The sequence below is a fragment of the Chinchilla lanigera genome, unplaced genomic scaffold (assembly GCF_000276665.1).
Source record: "Chinchilla lanigera isolate Chin_1 unplaced genomic scaffold, ChiLan1.0 scaffold00044, whole genome shotgun sequence".
Taxonomy (NCBI): domain Eukaryota; kingdom Metazoa; phylum Chordata; class Mammalia; order Rodentia; family Chinchillidae; genus Chinchilla; species Chinchilla lanigera.
Window position 1 is genome coordinate 9819390 of NW_004955445.1, and position 18130 is coordinate 9837519.

The 18130-nt window shown below is 45.8% G+C and overlaps 1 long non-coding RNA gene across 1 annotated transcript; it reads left to right on the forward strand.

The window, feature by feature from the left end:
• Positions 1–13450: 13450 nt before the first annotated feature.
• LOC106149407 lies at positions 13451–15848 on the forward strand. The gene is made up of 3 exons (XR_001235566.1): positions 13451–13485; positions 13587–13797; positions 15817–15848. It is a non-coding gene; the product is annotated as an uncharacterized LOC106149407 (long non-coding RNA).
• The last annotated feature ends 2282 nt before the right edge of the window (positions 15849–18130 follow it).

Below are 18130 nucleotides of genomic sequence, written 5' to 3' on the forward strand. Positions count from 1 at the left end.
GCAATAGAGGCGGGCTAGGGGCATGGTTTGGAGGTGGTACTATTGACGGAGGCAGTGTGGAAGTAAGAGGTCACAGCGGGACAACTTGGGCAGGGCGATTCACTCGGTCTGCCGAGGACATGACAAGTCTGAGTTTGCTCAGACTCGCTCTTCCGCCACGGCTGTCAACCAGACCTCTGGACCCCTTTCTCCCACAATGACGGGCACACAGTAAGTGCCCAATAAGTGCCTGCTGCGAGAACAGTGCCTGGAGCACACTCGGTTCCCCCAGCACCCAGCACAGACAGACCCTGTAAGCCCTCCGCCCCCAGCGCCACGGCTGCTGTCGTTGTTCCGGTGCCTCACTGTTCCAGGCCCCCGAGTGAAATGTCACCTGTCAATAGAAAACCCCCCGGCCTTTGTTTCGAGGTGCTGGGCGGATACAGTCAAGGCCTCATGATTATTTTCTTTGCTTTGTCTGTTCCTTTTCTGTGCGGATCAACAAAAAAGATAACAACTGCACTTGGGTTTGTGCTCTGGTGATTTTAAGAATGCACAGGAAGTTGGGTGGCTGAGGGACTTGGGCTGAGGGCCGGGTTGTCAATCTGGACAGGCCAAGCGGAAGGCAGAGATTTGGGGTCGGAAAGAGAAGGCTGGGGAGAGGGCAGGATAATCCCAAGGGCCACCACATCGATGGGCAATTAGTCGTCATCAGTGCTTTGTTTGTACCAGAAGGTTCCCTGGAGAAGCGATGGGCTCCCAGCAGTGAGATGAAAATGCCCGGTGCAGCCACTCTGTCCCCAGGTAGAAACCCAGGTCCCACCAGGGCGCACAGGGCTCTGAGCCAGCCCCGCCCACCTCCCCACCTGACTCCACACTGCCCCTCGCCGGGCCGCAGCACTGGCCTTGCTGTTCCCAGATACCCACCTGGCTGTCCCCTCCCTTCCCTGCCCCTGCTGTCCCCTTGCCCCAACCTGCGAACACCCACCTGCCTCTCCCTCTGCATGCAGGTGTCGGCTCTGATAGGATCGGGGACTCTCCCAGAAGCTGTATCCAAGACAGCCCCATCTGCTGCCGCCTTGACCGCTCTGCCACCACCCGGCTGTACTTCCTGCACAGCACTGTCCCCACCTGTAAAGGTCTCACTTACGCATTTCTTCCTAGAATAAGCCCCGCGGAAGCAGGGGTCTCCTCTCCCCTGTTTACTTCTCTAAGCACCTACCGTGGCTGAGCATGTATGATAGGTCCTCCCTGGGTGAGTGAGTGAACGACCCATCACCTTTCGCTAACCACAGGAGCTGGGCACCAGTCCCCAAGCCTGTGTGCTCCCTGATTGTCTTGTCATGCTGGGAACGTGAATCACATCTTTCACTCGTTGCCCCTTAAACACCAGCCTTCCTGGCACGACTCGGAGTTCCTGGAGGACAAGGGCTGTGCTTTGTGCTTCTGGGTATCCTCCAAAGGCTGTGTGCTTCGCTGACTCTCAAAAGATGCCCCAGGATTAGACTGATTGCCTCGAATAGGATTGGATCAGATGGGCTGAATCCTAATTCACTGGGATGGGCGGGGCGGGGCGGGGCTGGGCGGGGCTGGGCTGTACTGCATCTCTTCAGGCTATGAAAAGCTGGGTCATTGCCCAGAGAGTGTGGTCACTTTTCGGGCATCCCAAGCCACGCACTCATTCCTTAGCAGCAATCCTGCGGCCCCTAGACTTTAAGCTGCTCCCTTTGCCCAGGCCACTTTTCCACTCCATCTCATTTGTAGTGACCACCTATTCATTTTTCTATTTCTGTGGCTTCCTCTGTGAAGCACTCCCTGGTTTCTCCTGAGCTGTCCTGCTCCCATCCACAGCCTTCTCTATCCACTACGAAGAGCACAGTTCCCCCAGAACCTCACCGGGGTTGTCAAGTGGCACACCCCCCAAATGTACAAAAATTGTTCTTTGAGCAAAGGATCAAAATAACGAAAAAGTGAAGTATGACATCTAAGAAGCAGGACATGTTTAATGGCCACTGTCCTTGAGAGATGTCGGCCCTGTGAGGCAGGGATTCTGTTGTCTTCCTGGCTTAGCCCCGACTGCTGGGATCCTCATACCCAAGGCCCTCAGACAGCATGCAGAGCACAGCGGGTGAGCTGGCACAGATGGGTCTCCCAAAGGCACACACAGGAGGCGGATCCTGCCCTCTCCAAATTGATCTTCTAATGGGAAGAAAGGCAGTGACAAATAATAAACAGATGAGCAAAAAGGGCAGCGGAGGAAGCATAACAGACTACTGGGATAGGGAGGGAGAAGTTACCTTAAGCGAGTGGTCAGGGAGGCCCACCAAAAGAGGAAATGTCCGAGGAGAGCCCCACAGGCACAGTAGGGAGGGGAGGACAAATTATACATCTCCCTGGGGCAAGAGCGTTCCATAGCGGGGACAGGAGTAGAAACAGCCCAAGATAGGCATCCACTCAGCCTCTTAGAAGAAGAGTAAGAGGTCCAGGGAGGGCTGGAGGGTAGCAGGCCTGAAAGGGAAGCAGACAAGGTCTGAAAGGTCCGCAGGGGACCACAGAGAGACACACATCCACACTCACGGCTCACACGTGACCAACACACCACCGTGTAGTCAAGCCACACTTTGGAAAACTTTTTAATGCTTTTGAGTATTTAACACCAATTATTAGTAGTTTAATATCATAAAACTCTTCAGGAAAAAACTCCTTAGGCAGAAGCTCTTTCCTGCATTGAAAATAAGTCCTTCCAATTGATTAGATTAGAGCTTAAGAATTGATCAGATTGATTAAAGCCTAAGAATTTTTTTGTTTTGTTTTGTTTTGTTTTGCCAGTACTGGGAATTGAACTCATGACCTTGGGCTTGCCAGGCAGGCGCTGTGCCACTGAGCTAAATCCCCAGCCCCAAGCCTAAGAATTTTAGGGAGGAGACTCATTCTCCCCACCTGGATCTATTGGAAAAAACCCTAAATTTTTAGGATGTTAATCTTAAACAGCAGAGCACAGAAGTGACCATGCCCCTGGTCTGGTCCGCTGCAGATAATTGATGATTTCTGCCCCCTCCTCATAAAGGACCAGAGCCATGAAAGTGAGCACCAGACCACAAGATCAAAGAATTGTCCCTTCCACTGCAAGAGGCAGACCCAAATACCTGCAAAGTAGGTATCCCTCCCTCTCACCCACTGTCCCAGTGGAAGGAACTGGCCTTACAAATCGGCCCACGGGATCTTGAGGCTAAGCCTTGGACCACTCTGTTGATGAGCTTATTCTATCGTGGTCTGTTGGGTTTGGCTTTGTGTGAGGTTTAACAGGATTTCAGACTTTGGGGTGGTCTCTTTGGATTTTCTTCTTTTTCCTTTTGACATTAAAAAAAAAAAATACCCTATGACACCAAAGAAACAACCGTGGCTGAGGAGATTAGGGTTCACAAGACGTAATTCCCTTTCATGTAAATGTTGAAGAGTGGTGGGTCATCTCTGGAGTTATGATTTTCTTCACACACACACAAGAGCCAAAAAGCTGAAAATTTGGGTTAAATGAAAAAGGCTATAAATAAAGTGTGATCTCAAAGAGATGCCCCTGAGATTGTGATTTCAGACCCTAAAAGACCCCAACACATCTAAGACAGGAACAAATAGCATTCAGTCAACTATTGGGCCCAAGGGTCAAGATAAGAGAAAATAAGTTAGGACTGTGGGTTTATCATTTCTGGGAGTGTGTGTGTGTATGTGTGTGTGTGTGTGCTGCTTCACAGTGTGTACCCCATTGGCATAGGATCATCTTTTGAAACGCTGAGGAGTGAATTTCTGGTTGCACAATTTTGGGTCTTGTTAAAGAGTAACTTTTTAAGGGTAAAATCATGACTCTCACACAATACTAAATGAACATGTGTCACAGATTTTATTTAACTCAGTAACTAACCAGAATGAACCAGAACGATGTTAAAGCCAATTGAAAGGAAAATCCAAAGAGCAGACACACTGAAAGGCCGGGAATGTTGACAGGGTTGTGACCAATGGATGTAAAACTGGCTTCCTTCATGAGCATGAACAGGAGTCCACCAAAGCTCCGCTAGACACCAGCACGTTTCTGTGGACAGGAATTGTCTGCATTATTACTGCTCCACTACAAACCCAACATCCACCTACACAGAATTTAAAATAGCAGAGTCAAAGACAATGAAAGGCAAAGATCACCCGAGTTCATGAGCTTGTCAAGACACCCACTAAATTTCAAACGCCGTCCTATTTTTCCTTCCGGAGTCTACTAGCACTTGGAGAGGAGCCCGGGATGCTGCCATAACTCTTACCACATGCAGGACGGTCTCCCCATGGCCTTTTACTGTCCTGGATACTCCTGCAGATAAAAGCTCTGCTTAGTGAGCTTCCACCCAAACTCCCTCAAAACATCAAGTGTCCATTGCTCCTTTTCATGCCCATGGACTATGTCTTGATCCAGTACCTTCCCCAAACCTGTCTTTCCCTCTCCTGTGTGCCTTGTACAGTTGGCTTCAGATTGCCTTGCTGTTTTCAAATCCAGACTCACTCTTCACTAGCAGGAACACACGGCTCCCTGGTTCCTTACACCTTACAGTGCAGTTGTTCGCTGCCACATATTTATTATTTGTTAATACTGGATGATCCCATTGTTCTGTTATTTTTATTATAAGCAATATTCTACAAGCCAGTTTCTTTTTATTTCTCTTTGATATTATACCAACAGCAGTAATCTAATTTTTAAAATTTTGTGTCTGTATACATCATACCACTGTTATATATGTATTTCATTTCAGGAGTGTAAGGAAGCTTCATACAATATTGTCATAAATGAGGGGGTGTTGAGTTAGCCTAATAGGGTTGAGAACCACATTCATATGGTATACACTGTGGAGTGTTTCTCTCTCTCCAGTAACAGTATCCTGATTCTTCTTAGGACAGCAAAGCTGCCTTCCCTGCTGTATAATGTTAGGAGGACCTGACGACCCAGGGGACCAGTCCCTCACACTGACCCATGCCTGGCCGATCTAGACTCTCTTCCTGAAAGCTGCATGTTAGGTGGGGTGACCAAAACTTCAAAGCCATCTGACACTGGTTTACTCTGCAGCCTGAGTCAGTTCCTGTTGTTTACAAAGAGCTACTGACAAGAGCCCAAGACAAAAGAAAGCAAACAATAGACAGAAAAGTTATTTTAAAAAGGAGCCAAGTCTTACAGGAATGTCTACTAAAATATTAATACAGATGCATGCAAAAACAAAAAAAAAAATTATTTGGAGCAAAGAAACCTATCATTCATCCTTTGACAAAGACAAGCTCCTTAACCAAATCCTAGTCAAGTCCTTTAAGCCGTCTCCTCGCCTACACCTTCACTTTGGCCCTGTCCCTGTATAGCTTGTTTTTAACAAGAGCCCTACTGAGACAATTTAGAGAGAATCCCCTACTTTCTACCCTTGATGTCTGGTCACCCTGGCCTGCCCTCAGCAAGAATCCATCTTGGTCAGTCTAGAAAAAATCCTCCATGCTTGACATCACTTTAATAAGCATCCACCCTCAACCTCCAGCCCTTCTCCTGGGCTATGAATCCCCGCTTGCTTGTGTTGCATGTGGAGGTGAGCCTGATCTCTCTCCACTGAAATGATAGCCCTGACACCTGCTGTGGTTTGGGTGTGTGAGATCCTCCAGGGTTGGTGTGTTGGAGTTCAGTCCCCAGCATGGCAATGTTAAGAGGAAGGGGGCCCTATAAGCGGTGAGGCCTGGTGGAAGGTTGCCGGATCCTCTTCTCTTCCTGGCTTCTTGTCTCACAAGTGTTCCCAATGCTCCCCTTCAGATGTCATCACCATCATGGTGACACAGAAAAGGAAGCTCTCCCCAGAGCCAGCACCATGATGTTTGGACTTTTAGCTTCTAAAACTACAAGTTAAATCAACCTCTGTTCTCTCTAAGTATCCCAGTCTCGGGTATTTGGTTCTAGTAACTGAGAACAGACTGATAGATAACCTATTGCAATAACCCTAAATAAATTCTTCTTTACCATCTCAACAAGTGTCAGAATATTTTTTCTTTAATACTTTTCACACAAGAAACCATTGGGCTCCCAGTATATGGCTTATGTTATGCAGTGGGGGTGAAATCTTGACCAGCCCAAGGAAAATCTCTGTTGCCATGGAGTGTGTAACAGTAGGGGGTGGGGGTGGAAGACAGTGGGTGGATTAACTGTTGGAGACTCCACTTACACCAGAAAGGGATGTTTGTGGGAGGAAGTGTCTAAACCAAATTCTGTAAAGCAAATCACATTCTAAGTTCTGCTGCTTTGTAAAAATGGTAAGGACTTATGTAATGTGACCAACAGACCCTAATTTGTCTTGTCTATTAAGTCCTGGGTTCACTATCTGGAGCTTTCCAGAAGCAGAGATCCCCAGGTTCAGCAAAGGTTTTCATTTGCATTTTGAATACTCCAGAGACAGCAGTGCCAGTCAGCCTGAGAGACTATTTTCTCATGTAACTCTTAATTTATGTAAAAAGAGCTCCTTCCTCTACTGTCTTCTTAGCTCAATGCTGAGCTCCTGTTTTGGTGCTATCAAGACTGACGGCAGTATCCTCAGAGGGCACAGGTGACCTTGGAAGTGGGGGCTTCATCCTCAAGGTCATTTGTTTGTGAGATGCCCCTAATTTGTTCCTCCATAGGAATGAGTTCCTCTGCCAAGCCACCTTTAGATAAGAACCACCAAGTCCTGTCACCTAAATGGTACATTTTATTCACTTTGGACCAAGTTGTGCAGTTCTGTGGATTTGGTCTCCATTTCCTCCAAACTGGACTCCAAATATCCAAGCTGAACTGGAGCAAGTGGGGCTTCCAGTTACTTAACTAGGCTTTGCCTGGGTGTCAGTGAGGAAAGCAGAGACAGACCCTGTGAGCATTATTAAATTACACAGCACAGAGCTTTTCATATTGCCAGAAGCAGAGAAAGGCTAAAAACAGCCATAACTGCTGGGCCTGCCTCCTGCCTCAACCCTCAGAAGGTCAGCCTCCTTGGACAGTTCACGAACACTGGTGCCTCTGAAACCAGAACATCTGCAGGATACTAACGCTGATCCATGGCTTTGCATGTATCAATTGCTTGTTGCTTGTCATTGTTGAGTAGCGCTTCACTGTCTAGATATACTCCCGTTTATTCATTTGTTCTCCTGTTGGTAGATGTTTGGATTGTTTCAAGTTTGGGCCTGCTATGAATAAAACTGCAATGAACATTTTTGTTTATAATCTTGTGGACATATGCTGTCATTTCCCCTGTGTACCTACCTTGGAGTGGAACTGCTGGGGTCATAAGATAGGTAATACATTTAATTTTTTAGAACTGTCAAAAATTTTTGCAAAGTATTCCATGAACCAGCATGGCTCTCGATGTTCCCAGAGAAAAACAGCGAAAGGATTTAGAAATAAAGATAAGAGATGAAAGCTGAGGTCAGGTGGAGCCCTCTCTCTCTGGATGGGAGGAAAGGAACTGCCCAAGGACTACAGAGCCTTTATTTATACATTCAGGAAGTTGATGTCAATTTCAACCTCTCTGCCTAGCAACTTGTTTGTGAGCTGGAATAGCTTGTATACATGGCTTAGGGAGCTCTCCATGTTGTCCTCCCACTTTGTCTTTGATCTCCAGCTTTAACCGCTCTCCACAACAGTAGTTACAGCATTTCACATTCCCACCACCAAAGCACCAGCATTCCTGCGGCTCTGCCTCCCAGTTTGGATAGCTGTAGTAACTGTTCTTGACTTGCTGCCTAAATATATGAAGGATTTAGCACTTGGCTCCCCGCCTCCTCAGTAGCACAATTTTAACGTCACACTTTAAAAGTATGAAAGATGGGGCTGCGGGTGTAACTCAGTGGTAGAGCACTTGTCCTGCAGGTGCAAGGCCCCTAGGTTCAATCTCCAGTACCAAAAAAAGTAAAGTGCCAAAGATGGTTCTCCACAGGTAAACAGCACAGAGTTGAAGATGAACTCTGTCACTTACTCGCTGTGGAAACTGAATAAGCTATTGCATTTCTTTGTGTCTATGTTTTCATATGCATGAAGTGGAATAATTGTAGTATCTACCCCATAAGGTCCAAAGCACCAATTTAAAGAATATCTTACACATAGTAAACACACAATAAATGTTCTGACTTATTCTGTTTTGGGGTCATCCCTGTCATTTTGGGGAACTGAATATCCTCATTCCTTTTTCCAACTTTGGACAGCATCTCTTGGCTGCCCACTTTTAAGCTAATGCTAATAGAATACACATAAAATTCCTCCCACATACCCAACATTGTTCCGGGAACGTCATACATTAACTAAAAATCCTCACATCAGACTTACCAGCCCAAGTAGTACTGATTATGCTCAGGGCAGATATGAATAAACTGAAGAGCAAAGATGGGAACTCCCTCACCTGAGGGTCACAGAGCTTGGATGGGGACCCCAGAAGGTGAGAGCCAGGGCCCTGTGCTCCCCACTGCCCCAGATCCACTCATCTTCCTGGCCCTTAGTCCCCTCCTAGCCTCTGTCAGCCATAACTGTCTCTGTACCCCAGTCGCATGCCATAAAAGTTAAGGAAAAGTACAATTATGCTTGAATATCAGATAAGACATCACTCCAGCGGAAAACAAGTGTATTTGGAGCATCCTCTCCGCCCTGGGACACAGGGACACAAGCTCATCTTGAGTTAGCATCTGATCTAGAAGGCTCTTCAGGAGGATGGAGTTTCCAGCGTCCTCTAGCCTGCAGCCCCAGGCCAGCGGCCTCTGGTCCTGACATGTGAGGACAACACAGGCATCCTGGGCTGAGAGTGGGGCTCCCCCTTCAAGAGCCTTGTGAGGGTCCAGTCCTTTAGCCTTTTCCTTCAATTCCTCATCTGCATCATCCCCAGCGCTCACACTCCCCAGGCCACCTCATCAAACCCAAGCCTTCTTCAGCTACTGACTCTGTATCTGTGAGCTCTTAAATATTTAAATCCTACCTCAACTCATCCCAGAAATATGCATTCACATCCAACCGCCCACTTGACTCCGCAAACATTATTTTGATCAAGCTGATCTCCTCTTCTCCCTCATGGCCCAAACTGACTCCTCTCCTAATCTACCCTGTTTCAACAGCAGGCAAGGCAACTCTTCCAGTTACTCAGGCAGCAACTGTGGATTAGCTGGCTCCCTCTCTCCTTCTCACCCAGCCCCAGCTGATAGTACATGAACCAGAAGGACTTCCCAGCTGGGCCAAATCATCCCACAGACCCATTAATAATAACACAGTGTTCATTACCTGGATCAACTGAGTTTGGGGGCTGTTTGTTACACAGCTATAGATAAGGGGGATGCTGTACCTCCATGAACAAATGCTTTAGCTCTGTCTTTGATATAAGCTACCATCTGGGACTTCAGACATGTCCACTGCTCGGTCTTATGCTTCAGAGTCATCCTACCACAGTAACAGTTTCCTCACCCTTCTGGGTAACACCTACACTATTTCTGAATCTGTTTTTTAATGAAATCTAAAAATTGGCTCACTTTTATAACATAGCCTGCTTTAAGCAATAGTAATGGTGATGGGTGTGCGTGTTCACTGAGTACTTCCCATAGCAACTTGACTAATCTACCATGAGAGGGATACTGTTATGGTCACCATGTTATAGATAGTAACAGTGGGGCACAGAGAGGTTACCCATGGGCCTCACAGCTGGAAAAGTGGAGAAGTGAGACTTGACTCCCAACTGTCCAAATCCAGAATCCAAGCTTTTAACCATTCAACATCGTGACTCCCTGAGCACCACAGTGTGGGTAACTACAGGTATCTCCTGACCACCTGCTCCATCTTACACACTCTCCAACTCGTTGGCAATTGAGCGATGCCTCACTGTAGCTCTCAAGAGCAGGTGCATTATTATTTCCATGTTATAAATAGGAAAACTGAGATGCAGCAACATGAGTCACAAAGCTGGAAAGCTCATAGCAGAGCAAGGATTCTAACACAGGTCTGTGGGCCCCAGAGCCCACGGTCTTCACCAACCACTGGAGCCGGGAAATCGTGGGGAGAGGAGGATCACAACATTGGAAGCCTTCTCTCAGCTCAGGCCCCAGTCCACTCACCTGGGTGGATTTTCCCAATGCTGGCTGGGGCTTACGTCCATCTCGGCCCCCTGTCCTCGCTCCCCAGTGGCTGCTTCTGCATGCATATCCCTAGCTACCCTGGGCTGTGCCCACGCAGGACTACATCCAGCCTCTGTGTCTTCTGCCCTTCTGACCTGCCTCATCCCTCCATTGCTTCAGTTCAGGGCTCTCTTCCTGAGAGCTACTCTCTTCACAGAGATGCCAGCATAGCCAACAACCTACATTCCACCCGGAAGTACACCAGAAGGTACATTCAGTGAACTTCCTGCTACCATAACCTTGCTCTGACTACCCAAACTCCTCAAGGCCGTGCTTGTCTCATCTCTCTCCTACATTTTTCAGGTGCTTCTTGCAGACATGGGCTTTCCCAGACATGAAGCGGCTACACAAATGCAGAAGGGGTGATGCCCCTAAAATCTGAGGAAAGGCATTGGAGGTGCACTTTGGGATCCTCATACATTGTAACTGGGGGATGGGACATGATCTGGAATGTTTCCACAGAAGCATCTGCCCTCTGAAATCACACAAAGGCCTCACTGTCCCAGCAGAAGGACAGGGTGTCCTCATCCCAGTGATTCAGAAAGAGCACCTGGGCCAGGGCTCCCAAAACAACTGAGTTGGAAGCAAGAGTTTGCAAGAGAATGCTGTCCTGTGGGCTGTGGGAGAAAATGAGTATTCAAACTCTACACAGCAGGGTTTTCCCCAAATTTCTGGACCAGGATCCATATTAAGAGACACAGTTTTCATCAGAACATGACTCAAACACATGTGTGTGTATGTACATACTCACTGAAAATATGACAGGCCACTCTGAACCGTGTGATTTCTGGGACTAGAAGCCACATGTGACAGAGGAGCAAAGAAGTACAAATCAGGCTGCCTACTGCTCCACAGAGCACCACTTTTGCATGTGAGAAGAGGCGTGCTTGTATGCATGAGTGTGTGTGTGTGTGTGTGTGTGTGTGTGTGTGTGTAAACATCTGTGATTTGGAGCACTAGCCCTCTCAGTGGCAACCTGAATCGGTAATCCTACTGATGATCTGTTAATTTATGATAAATCATGACAGATACCATTTGGGAAGAAGTCACATCATGATACAGGGGGACTCTGTACCTCTGGAGACCCAAAGAGTGCTGATTTTTCTCTTTCCAGCATGGGAGTTGGGAGGAGAAGTGAGGATAACATCCCAACTTGTCCTGTCTCGGGAGGTTATTTACTTCGTTCTTCTCTATTACTTTGCAAATGTCATGGTCTTAAGTAAAGTAAAAACAAGAAAAGAAGATCGAGTGTGAGCTGGGAAGCCAAGTGTGAAAGGAATCAGACAGACTTAGGTGGGAAATGTCACACATCCTCCTAGATGGCAGGCTCCGGTGTGTCACAGTCCTTGGGAAATAGCTGCTGCTCTGGGCTTCCAGGTGCTGCCTGAATGATAATTCTTCTGAGATGCCCTTTCTCATACTGATCCTACTTCCATCACTGGAGAAATTCTGACACATTGTAAACATCTGCAAAAATGGTGCCCTGAACTCTTTACGTTCTCTTGTCTGGTACCCATTCTCCAGCCTTCCAAAATTAGCCTGTGTGAGTATTCATTCTTCTCAATGACCTCTCTCTCCCCTGGCCTCAGGAATGGGAAACAAGCCAAACCCAAACCAACCAGTGAGTACCATTAACCTGATATGTGATTTGTCCAAGACTGGCCACATGACCTAAATTGGTTCAGTCAGAATGAATCTTGGAACTAGGAAGTTGTTCTCAAATGGTCAGGTAAACCTCCAGTAAGCCAATCCTCTCACGTACAACTATAAGCTCTGGAGGAAATTAAAACAACTATCTGAAGGTACAGAAGAATTAATAAAAGTAGGCACACATGGGAGGGGAGTTCATGCTCACACATCTTTTAGTCTGAGGGCAGGATCCAAGCTGCAAAATGAGGGACAGATAAAATGAAGCAAAAGTCAGTAGTTTTACTGACTTGAAGAACAAAAGACATGATTCTGGGCAAGCACTGCCCTGAAGTGGAAAAGGGAAATTCCAAAAGCAGAGCCTCCACAAAGGAAAGATCCTCCAAATTTTATGTACCAACTTCTCAAGTCTCTTATTTGCCCCTAAATCACATATGTGTGGGTCAGACTGTAAGTTAGCTCAGGTTGCAACCTCATTGAACTGAAATTGGAGCTGTTTCCCTCTGCTGGAGATCTGGACCATGTCAAATTACGGCCTGCACATTCCTGCTGGCTTGAGCCATGGGTGGTGCATGCATGACCACCAGTGATTAGCTATTCAACATCAGAGCTGCTTTGTGGTGACACATGTGAATTACAGCTCCTTCATGAACATGTTAAAACAAAATCTGTGCTCTTCAAAGGAATATAACAGAATCCCGGAGTTCCTACAGTGTCAGTCACAATATTCAGAAATGATCCAAAATTGTGGGAAAGTATGACAACATCTCAAGAGAGGTCTCTGCTTCATCTGCAGAATATTTATTCCACAAGCTCTCATTAACTGTCTCCATTAACTGTCAGGCACTGTGTTAAGCACTCGGGCTGCAATGATGACAAAATAAATGTAACTGCTGCTCTGATAGAGTTGACATTCTAGTTCTGATCAGTATATCAATAAATTCATTCACTTATTCATAAACTGAGTTACTGCTAAATGACAAGTATGCTGCTATAAGCTATGAACCAAAAGTATGATACTTTTGTGTGTGTACATATGTCACTCCCTTAGCCACAATCCCTGCATAGGGGCTAGGACTGGTAAGACTGAGTGTTCAGGTGCCTTCTAACCCCTCAACTCCATATGAGGGAGTGGTCCAGCCATAGGGGGATAGTTCCATGGTCAGAAAATAGCACGTGCTGGAGCATAAAATGCAGGTAAAGAGGAGCTGCCCTGAGCTGTGTTAGCTCAAATCACAGGCCAGACAGTGAGGCAAGAGCATAGTTTTTCAATAAAGGGAGGATACTGGTCTGCAGACAAGAGCCATGAAGATCCAGAGATAAAAAGGAAAGAAATTCTGCCTTGCTCCCCTCCTGTCCATGGATATCTATCTGAGCTGGTCAGTGTCTTAGTCCTAGATTTTTTTGAAGTACTCTGTCTAGGAGGAGGATGGTTCATACAACCTAATGTCAGGCCATTTGGAATTTTCACTAGTCCAGCCCTCAGATACCTTTGGAATTTGTGCAGGCAGTAAATACTGTTGAATATATAACCAGCCTTTATGACCTCATCTTCAGGAATCCTCTGTTCCCCCTGTGTCCCATCCATCAGGGACATTCACCCTATCCCATCCCTGCTCTCCTCAGGTAACCCCATTTGTGTTCCTTAATGGTGATTCAGTTGAATCCAAGCAGCCTCAAGAAGAGGTTTTCAAAAAAAAAAAAAAAAAAAAAAAACCACAACGGACTGTAATTTTCCCAAAGTAAGGATCTGTAAAACTAGGGATGCATAAAAAAAAAAAGAAGAGGTTTTCCTGGTGACTTCCAGGAAATTTCCTGCTTGCTCTTCTGAGAAAACTCCCAAATGTGACCTGCCTTTTCCTGCTGAACAAGAGTGACCTCAACACTCAGAAGGAACTCCAGCCTTGGAAAGGAGCCAGCACCGAAGGCTGGGCAGAGCTGAAGGGGGTTGGGTCTTTGGAGACATCACCCCTAGATTGACAGCAGCCAATGTATTGTGTAAGTGTTTAAGCCAATCCCAGTATGAACTTCTGATATTTGCATCTGTCAGCATCCTGACTCAGGTTCTTTACAGTGTGCTTTGGAGAGTTGTGAGCTGCCTTTTATTCTAGCTCACATTTTTCCTTTTCTTTTTTTTTTATTAGTACATGTTTGCAGTACCAGGTGTTCACATCCCTTGTGCAGAGTTGGTCCATGTACCTAACACATCTCAATTCCTTTCTTCATTCCCTTACCTTCCCCTCTCTTCCCCCTGGATCCCCATCCCATTTGAGAAAGCTCTCTCTCTCCCTACTTCCTATTACCTATCTTTTATTTTGCTCTTTATCTATAATTTGGACTTCTCATATAAGAGAAACCATGTGATATTTTTGTGTGTCTGATTTATTTCACTTAACACTGTGGTCTCAAACTGTATTCATTTTCTTACAAATGGCTCAAGCTTATCCTTCTTCTTGGCAGAATAGTAAATACCATACTTTCTTTACCCATCCATCTGTTGATGGACATATAGGCTGCTTCCAAGATTTAGCTATTGAGAATTGTGCTACTATAAACATGGTTATGCATGTATCACTGTAATACGGTGTCTTTAACTTTTGGAGGAAGATTACCTGGAAGGGAAAAGAGGGATCAAATGGAATTTCTAGTTTTAGTTCTTTGGGGAATCTCCATGCTGACTTCCATAGTGGTTGTACTATTTTACACTCCCACAATGTAGAAGGGTTCCTTTTTCCCTGCAGCTTTACCAACATTTGTTATTGTTATGGTTTGTGTCTGGATGACCCCGCTAAGCCTCATGCAGTCATGGGGTGGGCTTCTAGAGTTATGATTGATTCATGGTCCATTGTCAGTGCTACACTTGCCCTGGGGCAGGCAGTTTGCATACAGTGTAAGGGAGGGAAAGAGGCTTGCTCTTCCAGCTGCTGCTCCTCCCTTTTGCTCTTGTTGCTTTGTTGTTTTCTGCTGCCATGAGCTGTTGCCCTCTGCCATGTGCCACCCTGCCTTGGAGCCAGCCAAGTACAGACTGAAACCTCCACAAACTTTAAGCTAAATAAACTTTTCCTTCCTTAATTTTGGATATCAGGTATTTTGTCTTAGCAATGAGAGAAAAGTAATCAAGACAGTTATTATCTGATTTATTGATGATGGCCATTCTTTATGGGGTAAGATGGAATTCCACTGTGGTTTTAATTTGCATTTCTCTAATGACCAGCAATGTTGAGCATTTCTTCGTGCATTTATTGGTCATTATTACTTGTTCTGTGAAATATATATTCATTTCACTTGACTATTTTTGATTGGGTCTTTTATGGGGGGGGTCTAATTTTTTTTGTTCTTTATTTATTCTACATAATAGTCTTTTGAGGAATAATGGGCAAAAATGTTCTCCCGTTCTGTTGGTTTTCTTTTCACTCCATTGGTTGTTTCTTTTGCTGTGCAAAAATCTTTTTAATTTGATATGATCTCATCTTTTGATTTTTTGGTACTACTCCCTGCATAACCCTGATTCTGTTCAGAAAGTCCTTTCCTACACCTATGACTCCAGTTTACCTCTTTTGTCTTCCAGCAGATTGTCTCTGTTTGAACATTTAGTTCTTTGATACAGTTTGATTTTAGTCTAGTACATGTGAGAGACATGGGTCTAGATTCAGTTTTCTGCATGTAGAGAGCCAGTTTCCCCAATGCCATGTATTAAGGAGGCTACCTTTCCTCCAGTGTGTTTTTAGCCCCTTTGTCAAAGATCAAATCACTGAAGGTGCTGGAGCAGTCAAAGTTCAAATCATGTTGGTGAGTGTGCCAAACCCATCACCATCTCTAGTAGATTGATAACTGGTGGTCAATAGAACCCCCTGCTGAACTGAGCGAGTATGGTGCCGGGTGTGGGAGGCCCACCTGAGGACTGTTGCCAGCAGCATAAGAGGCAGACCTGGAGAAGAAGAAGCAGGCTGTTGGGAGCTGGTAGAAGCTGTGGGGAGCTGGCTTTCCTGACGAACTTGGCTGTTTTCATCCTCCTAGGAGCTTCGGACCTCGCTGGCACTGAGAGTGGCTTCGGTTCACTTTAGGGGAACTCTGGTCCTCACTTCGAGCATTGCTACCTGGTTCCAGAGGGGAAGATGGTGCACTGCCGGCCTCCTGGAAAAGCTTGCTGCATTGGCTTCCCTGATGCGAACTTGGCCATCCTGATCATCAGAGGAGCTCGGGACCTCACTGTTGCCAAGGATGGCTGTGGGACCTTTCGGGGGAGCTCTGGTTCTTCTGAACATCACTTCCTGGCTCCAGTGCAGATCCCTCAGCCTGCTAGCACAGGTCCTTCATCCTGCTGGCACAGACTTTGTAGATTCCACCACTGACCTTTGGGCCTTCCCTGTAGATCCGTGAAACAGGCCTGTATGAGACATTGTCATGGGCTCTGGGCCTCCAGTTGAATTTGTGGGAGCATTGTTATGAGCTCTACTTATTCAGCTGGACTCATGTAGGACACTGTTGCAGGATCCAGGCCCTCAGCTGGATTCCTTGGTCTTAGTGTGTGGACAGATTTCCTGCACTCTTTTGTATATCATTCTTTGGGTGACTACTACAAATAATCACATAAAGTATGTGTTCTGTATTATACTGTTCGCCTTACAAAAATAACCCCCAAACCAACACACCAACCCCGAAAGGGGAACAGAAGGGAGAATATTCCATTTGTAGGGAGATGATCAGTTCCTATGGGAATTGGATGATGTTTTGAAAAATGTAATGTTCCAAAAGCTATACAACAGTTAAAAGAAAGATGAGGAACTGAGCTGGTTCTTGTCTCTGGTTTTAGGGCCACTCTGTTCCTGGGGTCTGTTCACTGAGTTACTTAGCATGATCCCTTCCCTAGGGCGAAGCACAATTCTGCCCGCCTAACTACGCTGAGACAAATGTGTGGGAGGTATAACGTGCTTGTTTGGCTGTTCACTTACTATGTGGACAAGACCTTCCCATGTCATCATTTCCCACATTTTCTCTCTCTTCTTTTAAGCTTCTCCAAACCAACTCTCCAAAACTATTTCCAATTTTTTCAGACCTGAAACCCAGGAGCAGAGAATTCCTTGTTGCCCTTGGAGCTATTTTAAAGTTTAGCATGCAAACCATGTCCCTATTTTCAATATACTTTCCAACACTTCTGCTGACTGTAATCCATATGGATGGATTTTTTTTTACTTAGAAGAGAAAATACGCCTTTGGTGAGAACGCTGGTCTGGTCGATGCTTCTCCCGTGCACTTCCCCTGCACACAGCGCTAGACTCCAGCATGGGAAGGAGAGCGCCGGCTCCATATAAATGCAAAACGGTCCAGACACTCAGGGTTATCTGCGCTTTGCATGAACAACACAGCAGCTTGCAAGTGGGCAGGACTTGGCGGAGAGGCCCCATCACAAATCCACTGCCACCCCAGCGCGTGCGATGCAGGGCTGTGAAATCTGCCTTCGCTCACTAATTTCACACTCCAGGGGCCGAGCTGCGAACAGCTCCGTGCACATAATTCTCATTTTAATAACAGTTTCCTTAACCTTCAGACACCCTCTCGTGACATTTTTTCCACCTCTTAAAAAATTAAAATGCTCAATTCCTTTAAGGTGAAGTCACAGGTTTGCTTTCTTTAATCATTTCTTTACTGTCTTGACTTTGCAAATAGCAAGGCTTTTATTCTGCCTTTAGATGATTCGTGAAGCCTTCTCCAGCTGGGCTGCATTTTTTTAAAAAATCAAAATGAATCACTCACATATTCTGCATTCATTATTTCCTCTGTGCCGTTTTCTCAATAATGTCGGTACCTTCCATGCCTCTGTGATGAGCACAGAATGTATTTGAAATGCCTGCTAAGATATGCTTTTCATCTCCCTGCACATCGTAAAATGAGTTTTCCTCTCAGGGTTTCTGCAGACTGAGAAATGTTCTTCAGTTCCAGAATGAGCTTCAGGACACCAGGAGGGTCCTTTGAGACAGAGGAAAGAGTTAACTAAACCCATGATGTTGTCAGGCTGCCTGGCCTCACCTCAAAGAAAAAAATTTTGAGAATTCCGGTGCCTGGCTTTGTAAACCCTGAAAGGGTTTGGATTGGGAATTAGGACTTTATCATTCCTGTTGTCAGCTAACTCAGGCATTCCCTTCAGTGACTCAGACATAACATCTATTCAGATAATACAATATTGTGAATATCTGGTTCGGTTGCTTTTGGAAAATATCACAGGCTTTTTATGACACAAATTGTCTTGTTAGGGTTTTCTTTAATAAGCTGTGGTTTTCATCTAGTACTTTCAAAAGATGACATCAGCTTAGCAACCAGGAAATCAGAGACA